Source organism: Vulpes lagopus, chromosome 21 (genome assembly GCF_018345385.1).
Source record: "Vulpes lagopus strain Blue_001 chromosome 21, ASM1834538v1, whole genome shotgun sequence".
Taxonomy (NCBI): Eukaryota; Metazoa; Chordata; class Mammalia; order Carnivora; family Canidae; genus Vulpes; species Vulpes lagopus.
Window position 1 is genome coordinate 25760293 of NC_054844.1, and position 10787 is coordinate 25771079.

Genomic DNA, 10787 nt, shown 5'->3' on the forward strand with positions numbered 1-10787 from the left:
AGATGTTTGAGAAAAATAATTCTTGTTTTCTATTATTAGTGTTATTCTTTCCTTTGCATTGGGACAAGGAAATTTACTTTACCCCCAAGATGAAAAAAAAAAAAAAAGTCCTACCTCTACTACTTACTATTCACTATAGATAAGTGTGATTCGTCTTAATGTACTAGGCACATTTCATCAGTGGCCCCACTTGACTGCCAAATTGGCACTCCATTGTCACTTGTCAACTTCTTCTGTCCTTGCAACCCTGTGTCCTTGCAATCTTGCATCACTCCTAATACCTAACTCCTTAATCGTGTGATCATCTTCCTCATTGGATGTATTGCCAAGGGTAGCCCTTCTCAAACATTAATGTGCATCTAATTCACCCAGGCATCTTGTTAGAATGCAGATTCTGAGTCAGTAGTTTGAGATGGAACTTGGATTCTGCTTTTCTAATAAGATCCTAGTTGACACAGATGCTGCAGGTCACAGACCCATGCTCTCAAGTAGAAAGGAATAGTGGAGGAATGATAGATGGGGCTAAAAGGGAAGAATTACCTTTCAGAGAGCCACAAATTACCTGGGAAAGTAAGATACCAGGAAGAGGTGAGAAGAGGTGTGTATATATGATGAAGTATTTATGTGTATGAATGTATAAGATATGAATATATAAACTACCTCTTTAAAAATAGCATCATTCAATAAATGTTTGGCAAAAAAAAACATTTAAAAAGGAGGTATGAAGCTATTTAGGGATGTTTTATAGATAAGCTTTAATACTTGCTATGTCATAGCTTAAAATGAGTTAAGATCTATAAAATGCTTATTGTAGTGCCTGGCATATTTTAAGCCAAGTGTCAGCATTACTCATGTTTATTACTATCTTTCTTATAGTTTTATGCTGGTTCTAGAATTCAAAGGTCTAGAAATTAGAAAGGAAAGGAGTTTCTTGAAGAAAGACATTTTTCATGATGGATAAAGGACAGTCACAGGGATAAGTCACAGAGAAACAGAATGAAAAAAAAAAGCCACCTGTGTCTTCTTTAAAGCAGCCTTCTGCCACAGAGTGACCACCTAAGACTGAGGAGGGACTGGGAAGTAAGATCTTTCTGGAGTTGGCAGGATGTGGATTAGCCTCAGCGTGAGAAGCAGCAGTGACTTCTAACCTCAGTCACATTTACAGTCTGAGACCCTTTTGACAAGGGAAACTCCACATTGAAAAAAAGGGGGGCCAAATTGGTTAGAGTTTCCCTCTTAAAAATCGAAAAAGTAAAGCCAAGATTAGATTTAGCAATAATTGCATTTAGTGAGAAAGACACCAAATTACAGCAATTTGAAAAAAAAAGTTTCTCTTTGTTCAAAATCGGATTTGCTTTTATGCCTGCTTAAGAAAGATTTTTTTGTATAAGATAGCATAATTAAGTGGGAGTTGGTGTTATAAATGAGACTTTAAAAATTCCGTATAGTTTTATTTTTCTCATACCCCTTTTAAATCATGAAATCTCGTTTTCCAGTGCAGCTCATAGTCTTTAATTAAAGCTGGTATAACGGACTTTATAAACTTCAAAGTTTATCAGTTCCTAGGGAAAGCTTACCAGTTATTCAGCAAAACCATTTGTATACAAAGCACTACCATCCACCTAGTGGCAAAAATCTGGATTGCAAGCATTTTGCTGACGTTGAGAGGCTCCAAACCGCTTTTGACGGGTTAGCCAGACGAATCCCAGCCTATGTAACCACAGGAGCCATGTGTGGTCACCTGAGGTTCTATCATTCCTCTGTGAGGTCAGTGGATCCAAAGCAATGTGGGCTACTCACGCACTGCCCTTGAGACTAGAGTTAATACACCTCCTGGAAAAGTATGCTGCTTATTCCCTTAAGAATTCACTAATATGTGTTAGACCTCTCTGTGTACGGGAGAAAAATAGATAATACTCTAATTGCCATGGTTGTGCTCAAAATTATGTAGTGCTTTCCCAAATTTGTGAATAGAACGGAAGAAATGAAAGAAGTACTTAAAAGCTATTACTATTGATAGAGCTTATCGAAATCGCATTGACTGATCATGGTAAAAATTAGGAGTAGGAGGCCCGCAGGATGTTTTATACCATTTAAATTCTTTTCTTGTTGCTTCTTATTGGGAGGCAGTGTAATATGATAGAAAGAGCACTGGCAATACATCAACTCGGTTGGAGGGCTTTGGCAAGCTCTCTGAGCCTCAGTTTCTTCATTTTTGAAATGGGATAATGATACGGGACATCTACAGGTAGGAGATTAAAATATGTAAAGCAATTAGTACAATGTGATCACAGAGCCTCATTTAGGGAGCAGTGGCAAAGGTTGTAAATTTTTACTTAGTTTTTGTATGTTTGTGAGGAGTTCAGCCCCTCCAGGAGCACTATCCCGGACACCACTTAGGTTCATGAGCTCAGCATTGAGTCAGAGGAAAGGAGGTCGCTTTCTGATTCACGGTGCCACTTCCTGAGGTTCCTTAGTCATCTGAATTGGTCCAGACGAGCCTGCCCCTACTGAGCAATGTTCGTGTTCTGTTTTGAGTCAAGTTACATTATTTACTGATAGTCTTGCCTAGATGTAAATGGTGTTTGTGTATTGGTGCATGATGTGGCCAAGGTAACACATATGTTCTTCCGAAGCTGGCTTTTATTTTTTGGAGAAAGTTATGAATAGCCGCAGAGAACTGGAAGTGGTCTTTGAGCTTGGAGGAACAGCGGAAGTTGGTGATAGGTGGAGCAGTGGCTGACTAACTTGCAGACTAACCTCTGGGGAGGTGTCCATCGCCTCTGGGTTTGCCACCTGTACAGTAAAAGCCGTGATGCCAGGGTTGCTACCCTGCCACTGGGGAGGGGTGACCTCCACAGTGGTTTCCAAGCACTTTTATTAAACGTCTGCATTTCAGTAACGATTGCCACATTCATGGCTGTCAACACTCAATGATTGTGGTGGTGAATAATTTAAGTTATGTGAATTTTGATTTATGATTTGAATGAAAAGAATGCATATCCTCAAGACTTATAACTAAAAGTGTCTTGGTCTAAAAAAAATGGTGCACAACGCTGTCCTTCTTATTAACACGGTACATGCTCGAGGCAGAACGTTTGGTGTACACATTGGGTAATAAGGAGAGTCGCCCACAGTTAGGGCATATATCCTAGAGCACCCAGGACAGTCCTGGCCCCATTAGCACCTCCTTCACTCTCAAAAGTGTTCCTTTTGGACAACAGTTGAGGTGGCCCCTCTATCCATTCCCTTCTTCCCAGAGGTAACTACACATATATGCCAGTCAATGTCTACAGCTTCCCTTTTCCAACAAAATGGCATAGAGTGATGAAGAGTCTCTTTGCTGGGGAGCCCAATAAACCAGGTCCGGATTTTGCTTGGGCCACTTACAGCCCTGTGAGTTTAAGCAAAGACTTAAAAAAAATGAATTATAGTTACTTAAAATACATCAAATTTTAAATGTAAAATATGGTATATCATTTCTAAGAGTATGAAAGAGTACATGATACCTTCTATTGCATCTCTACCTTTCACCCCAGAGGTAGTCATCTTGATTGGACTGGTTACTTCACCTTTTTTGCCCCTGAGTCTCTCATCTGTAAAACGGGCATTATAAGCTCATCTCACATATACTCATCTATATAGACCTATGTACGTAGGAAACTACATTGATATGGACCTATATAGACCCATGTGTACATCTATATAGACCTATGTGCATAGGTCCTATTGTAAAGTAAATGCTAACAAGTGGTTATTAATACTATGATTTCTGGCCTGCTCTTTTGTAGTCTGCTTATTTTCACTTAGCAAGTATACAGAATGGTTTCTTAACCTCATTTGTAATAAACAAATCCCCCAGTAAATATGGAAATGTGAGTTTTCTGAGGGACCTCTATTCAAATGTTGTTCTTAAACAAATATTACCAGGCTCAATAAGCATAGAAATGGAACCATCATCTCCCTGCTAGAAGCTGGTCCTTCCAGGTGGGGTTTGGGGCAGTCTGGGTGTGTGGGAGGCAGTGGGCTGGAACATTTACACTGCTGTTTGTGGTGTACCTGTTCAGTCATAAACAGAGAGCTTTAGTTTCCATCTGGCTCCTCTTACTGGCACTAAATTCACATTAAAAAGAAAGAGAGAAAGAAAGTAATGAAAAAGAAAGACCTCTAAACTGCTCCATGGATAGGATCAAAAACAAATTTGGTCCCAAAATCCTAGGTTCTAATGTGGTCAGGATGGGGCAGGAGATGAAGTTTTTCTAAAATAAAAGAACCCGAGGAGATGCATTTTGACCGGGAAGAAGATTTGTTCTTGTAGATTCTCAGTGACGAGTGCTACTCACTCTGTAGTCAAAACATCCCGCTGAAACTGGGGATTGCTGACAAGAATGTCCTCCCTTTCCTGTTGCTTTATTTAGTTACAGTCAGTTACAGCTTGTTTTGTCACATCAGGCACTAGGGAGATGCCTCAGTTATCCTCAACAGAATGGAAACTTTGGTTCAGAGGATTTACTCTTTTTAGGCTCTTCCAGGCCCCTGTCTCTCCTCTCCCAGGCTCCACCCTGACTGTCTGTCACATTGGGTTTGAAAATCCTTTCCTGAGGTTGGGGATCCAGAATTTAAGCTTTGGCAATTAGAACACCCACCTCCTGCTTTCACTCCTACATCTTTGTGGGCTCTTTTAAGTGGATTAAAATCCAGTCTCCCCTCTACTCCCAGATGGGGAGCATGCAAAATAATAAACACTAGCATGTTTTCCAGTTGTAGAGTTCATCTGACACCAAATGCCTATCAATAGGAGTTTATTCATTAGACATTTGGCACATCAGTAAGAGCAAAGGACTTGAAGACTAATGGGGTGTGGGCCTGTGCTCTTTTCTTCAGAGGTGGCACCTTACCTCTAGATGTTCATGACTCTAGATGTTCATGACTCATATCCTTTATGGACATAGATGACATGTAGCAAATGGGTCTTAATGATTATGTTCCATGTCTTTTAGTAAAATGCATCTTTAGGTAATACATCTTTATGACCACAGAGACATTTGTGTTTGACCCTGTTAATGCAACACTTTGAAGAAGTTCTTCTGTATTGGTTATCTATATTTGTTATCTACTACTGCATAACAAACTACTGCAAAGCTTAGCAACTTAAAACAACAAACATTTTTTATTCATACACTTTATGAGATTCAGGAATCCAGGAGCAACTTAGCTGGGCAATATTGACTCAGAACCTCTTGTGAGGTTTCCTTCAAGATGTCGGCTAGAGCTCCAGCTGTCTAAAAACTTGACTGGGTTGAAGGATCCATTTCTAGGCTTTGTCACAGGACTGTTGTTTGGAGGCTTCAGATTTTCACCACGTGGGCTTTTCCATGGTGCTGCTCACAACATGGCAGTTGGCTTTCCCCAGAGTGAGTGATCCAGAGAGACAGAACAAGACAGAGGCCACAGTGTCCTTTATAACCTAATCTCAGTAGTGATATAATACCACATCTATAGTCTATTGGCCACACAGACACATTCTGGTACAAGATAGAAGATTATTATCCTTGGGCAAGAATGATACAGTGCCATCTTGGAGTCTGGTTACCACAGTCCATCCTCTGGGTCCTAATGATTAAATCCTTTCCACATGCAAAATGTGCTCATCCTGCTCTTCAAGTCCCTCAAAGTCTCATCCTATCAAAGCATTAGCTCGAAGTCTAGAGTCTTGTCATCTAAATCAGGTCTAGGTCCAGATGAAACTTGCCAGGTGTAGTTTCCTATGCACAGTTCCTTGAGTTCTGTTCTTCTGTCTTTGAAGACCTGTGAACTATCTGCTCCACACTCTCAACATGCAATGTTTAGACAGGCATAGGATAACCACTGTAGATATTTCTACTAAAAAATGGGGAAAGTGAGAGGCACATAGGAGTCTCTAGCAGTTCTGAAATCCAGCTGGCAAAGGTGGAGGTTCCTTGGTTAGGATTCAGTCCTACTCCTGTCGAGGAGTTACTCTACATTACTCTTGGCTCTGTCTTCTGGACTCTTGGTTTTATACCTTCAGTCCTCCTTTTTTTCATGAGAATTAGCATATATTTGATCCTGAGTGTTTTTCTCAACTGCTTCTTGTTAGTAGAGATTTTGGGGCCTGATGACCTCTTTTCCCTTTGTCCTCTTCTCTATGTTCTCTTTTCAGTCAAGGCTGAAATCATTATTTATTTTTTTTTAAAGATTTTAATTATTTATTCCTGAGAGACACCCAGAGGCAGAGACATAGGCAGAGGGAGAAGCAGGATCCCTATGGGGAGGACCCAATCCCAGGACCCCAGGATCACGACTTGAGCCAAAGGCAGATGCTCAACCACTGAGCCACCCAGGTGCCCTGAAATTATTCTTTAAAAAAGTTTGTGGGCCTTTTGTGAATGCAATTTACTTCATTAAATAAAAACCCATAAATCTCTCTGAGAGACACCCTTCATTGCTTTAAGTTTCTAGTGAGGGACAATCTTAAAAGTCCTAAGCATCTTAAAAGTCCTGTGATCAATATCCCATGAATCTATGAGTGATACTCTTAAAATCTTTATGGAGCCTTTAGTCTGAATGACCAGTACTCTGGGGCACAATGTTTTCCTGGAAGTGTTCTGCATTTCATCTTGGCTCGAAAGCTCTTTTTCAAATTTACTATTGTTTGTCATCTGGAAGGCCTGAGGATGTTGAAATTCATTATTTTTAATGGTTTCCCAGTGTGTTCAGCTTTATATTCTTTCATGTAACAGCCTTACCTCCTATAAGTAGCAAGAAGAAGCCAGGTACCACTTTGATACTCTGACTGGGGCTGTCATCAGCTGGATCACCCTTTGCATTGTGTATGTTTGTTTGCCCCTTCCCCTGTAGCTGCAGGTGACAGTGTTGCTAAACTTCCTGTTACTACCTAATCCTTACAGTTGTTCCAGTTTCCACCCACCGTTCTGTTCCACAGCCATTCCCACATTTTAGATTTTGTTTTGATATTCCACTTCCACACAACAAAATATTTTTTAAAAAATATGGACTCATTAGCATCTTTATTATGTCATAGGCTATTTATAGTGGAATATATAATTCCTATTTATGGTTCTTTTTTTTCTTTTTTTAAAGCTTTTATTTAAACTCCAATTAGTGGGGATCCCTGGGTGGCTCAGCGATTTGGCGCCTGCCTTTGGCACGGGGTGCTATCCTGGGGTCCCGGGATTGAGTCCCGTGTCGGGCTCCCGGCATGGAGCCTGCCTCTCCCTCTGCCTGTGTCTCTGCCTCTTTCTCTCTCTCTCTCTATCATAAATAAATAAAGTCTTAAAAAAACTCCAGTTAGTTAACATACAGTGTAATATTAGGTTCAGGTGTACAATATAGTGATTAAACACTTATATATGACCAGTGCTCATCACAAGTGTACTCCTTTAGCCTATTACCTACTAAAACCATACTCCCTATCCCATCCCCTCTGGTAACCATCAGTTTGTTCTCTACAGCTAAGAGTCCGTTTGTTGGTTTACCTTTCTCTCCCCCCCCCTTTGCTCATTTGATTATTTATTAAATTCTGTATAACAGTGAAATTATATGGTATTTGTCTTTCTCCAACTTATATACTTATCATTATACTCTAGTTCCATCCATGTCATTGCAAATGGCAAGATTTCATTCGTTTTTATGGCTGAGAAATATTCATTGCATATATATAAATATACCACATCTTTATCAGTAAATGGACAATTGGGCTATTTTCATAATCTGGCTATTGTAGATAATGCAGCTATCAACATTGGGGTGGATGTGTCCCTTTGAATTAGTATTTTTGTATTTTTGGACTCCTGTATTCTTTTACAAAGCTGCATAGAATGGCGTAACCACTATGTAAAGGAATTTGGCAATCTTTAATGGAACTACCTATGCATTTGTCCTTTGACACAGAACATCTCATGTCTATGAATTCACCATGAAGATACAGTTTTAATAATATAAAAATATATGCACAATTGTAGAACATTGAAAATATGTAAATATCCAAAAGTAAAAAATTAATTGGTAAGCTATCACATACACAGAATAGAATACCACACAACAAAATATTAACAACAGTTATTTAGATGAACATGTTCATTCCCAATTCCCAACATATTTGGGAAATGAAGACACAGGGCTCGTGACTTGCTCAAGGTCACACAGCCAGGTTGTGGAAGAATCGTGACTCAAACCTAAGAATAATCAACTCCACAGTGCCTCTTTTCATGGTACCTGCTCCCTCTGGAAGAAAAAAGGCAAACAATTTATAAACAGTGTGGAATTGCTCTTCTTGAGAAGAGCATCAAATTACACAATTCTCGGTGGTACCATTTATTTATTTATTTATTTATTTATTTTTTATTTTATTTTATGATAGTCACAGAGAGAGAGAGAGAGGCAGAGACACAGACAGAGGGAGAAGCAGGCTCCATGCATCGGGAGCCTGATGTGGGATTCGATCCCGGGTCTCCAGGATTGCGCCCTGGGCCAAAGGCAGGCGCCAAACCGCTGCGCCACCCAGGGATCCCCTCGGTGGTACCATTTAAAAGTTGTATTCCATTGTTTTGATTTTTCAGTGCAGAGGCCCTGGTCTCTGGCCCATTTTATAAACAAAGAAATTCTGATTTCTCAGGATCACACAGCTAAGGATTAGTAGAGTCAGAATTTAAGCAAGGTTCAACTGACTTAAAAATAATTCATCTTCCAAGTGTCGAACCAAGCACCTCACACCTTATTCATTCACCTTTGAATGAATGTAAGAGGCATTATGTTTCCTAAGGAGGGACAAAATGAGACTCAATATATAACCTTAAATTTTTTATCCTTGGGGCTCCTCATCTCTAAAAAAGGGGGAAAATGGTGGGTTTCCCATGGGGTATTATCATGAGTGAATGAAGCAAAATGCATGTAAAGCTTAGCTTTGCTCCACCTGTTGTAAGCCCTCCACAAATGTCCTATGACAGTTGGTACTCAGGACATTTGTATTGTAGTCCCAGTATTGGCCAGCCGCCTCAATTATTCAAGGCCCTGCCTTAGATGTGCTTCAAAAACAAAGAGGAAATGATCCATTCTGAACATCGTGGAGAGCTGACAAGGAAAAATGAAATGAGCTACATGACAAGGCTTGAGTTCTTCAGCAGAAAGTAATACCAGAAGCCTGGCCTCCTATATCACCATCTAAGAGGGTATGAAAGAGCCTCATTCTGAGTGTGTAATGCCCCTTTGGCTCCAGCCTGGAGCCCGCGCTTCATTAAAAACTGTGAGCTGTGCCAATTTGTCTGGGGCTTCATGGGGCTAGATGAAAGGGGGCCTCGGAAGAGGCAGTGGCACCCTGGCTTGGGTGGGGTGTTTGCCCCCAGACCCGGGTGGTGAGATGAGAGCACAGGCTCACCCATTTCGCTTCAGACTGGGCTGCCTTCAAGGGCCAGGGTATTGATCTTGCCCCCAAGGCTTGGACTGTGGCTCCAGCCTTGTGCCCAGGCCTCTTGAGGCTCTGCAGTCAGCCTCACACTTTCACGGGTTTATTCCTGGTGGCAACTGGTCTTACAAGGTAGGAAAGTATGAATTTGGAGCTTTGCGGTCATTTTTATGTAACAATGTTTTAATACATAAGATGTTAGAGTCAAGCTTTCTATGCTTTCCAAACGGTGTCTGTATTTTGATTTTTAATGTGTTCCTGAACAAGGCTGTCTGCCAGCACAGGCCAAATCTGGTTAAGAAGGGCCCCTGTACCTGGAAAGGGTCCCTTGAGAAAGCACTTCAAGTCATTTATCCAGTGCTGGCTGGTTTCGCTCTTGGCTTGGAGACCGTCAACTTTCCACCAGACCTGCCGCATAGTAGAGCACATCCTCTCCGAGAGGGCAGGAGAGCCAAGGGGAGAGCAGGTTGCAGGAACGTCGGCTATAAAGCAGATGTTATTAGTGGGCCTTGGGTGAGGTCGGGAGGCTGAGTACAGTAAGTTTATTTCAGCCTCCAAGGTGGGCCACAAGACTGTGGTCTAGAAGGAAAGCTGCTCCCATTTGGCCGAGACTGGCATCCTGAGAATCCCCAGACGAAGAAACACTTCTGCCCGGTCTGGAAGGAGTGATGTTGATGAAATGCAACATTTGGGCCACAGCCTTGCAAGCTGTCAAAAAGGCACCAGTGGAGAAGTAGGAGCAAGCAGTTCAGATGTCTCCTGGCCACCCAGTTTTCAGTTTGCTTTGATTGTTCCTGAAGAAGCCTGATTAGCAACAACAGCAACACCAAAAAAAAAAAAAAAAAAAAAAAAAAGAAAGAAAGAAAGAAAGAAAGAAAGAAAGAAAGAAAAAAAAAGGAAAGAAAGAAAGAGAAAGAAAATCAGAGTTGGTGGAAACTGGTTTTTTTTTTTTTTTTGGTCTTTAAGTGGGGGCCTCGCTGTGTGAGTTATACATGTTGCTGGGGCTGGAATTGAAGTTAGGGTCTATGCCCCTTATTTGATATGGAGAACTCAAAGTCTTCTTCCTGTAACTCTGATCTCTACTCTGAAAGGGAATGTGGGTAATGTAGTGTCGCCTGCCTCCACCCATGGGGTCTAAAGAGATTCTTTGGTATCTGGTGACATATACCCACTAGTACCTATTGGATAATTAAATGCTTGCCTAATGTTTTGTGTTTGGATTCTCTTTCTTCCCAGAGAATTAAAAGCAGGATAATTTTTTGACCCTGAATTTGACTCAGCTTTAGATAAGATTACTCTACATCATCAGGGGTCTACAGTTCCTCTGAGCACTTTTTGACCAACC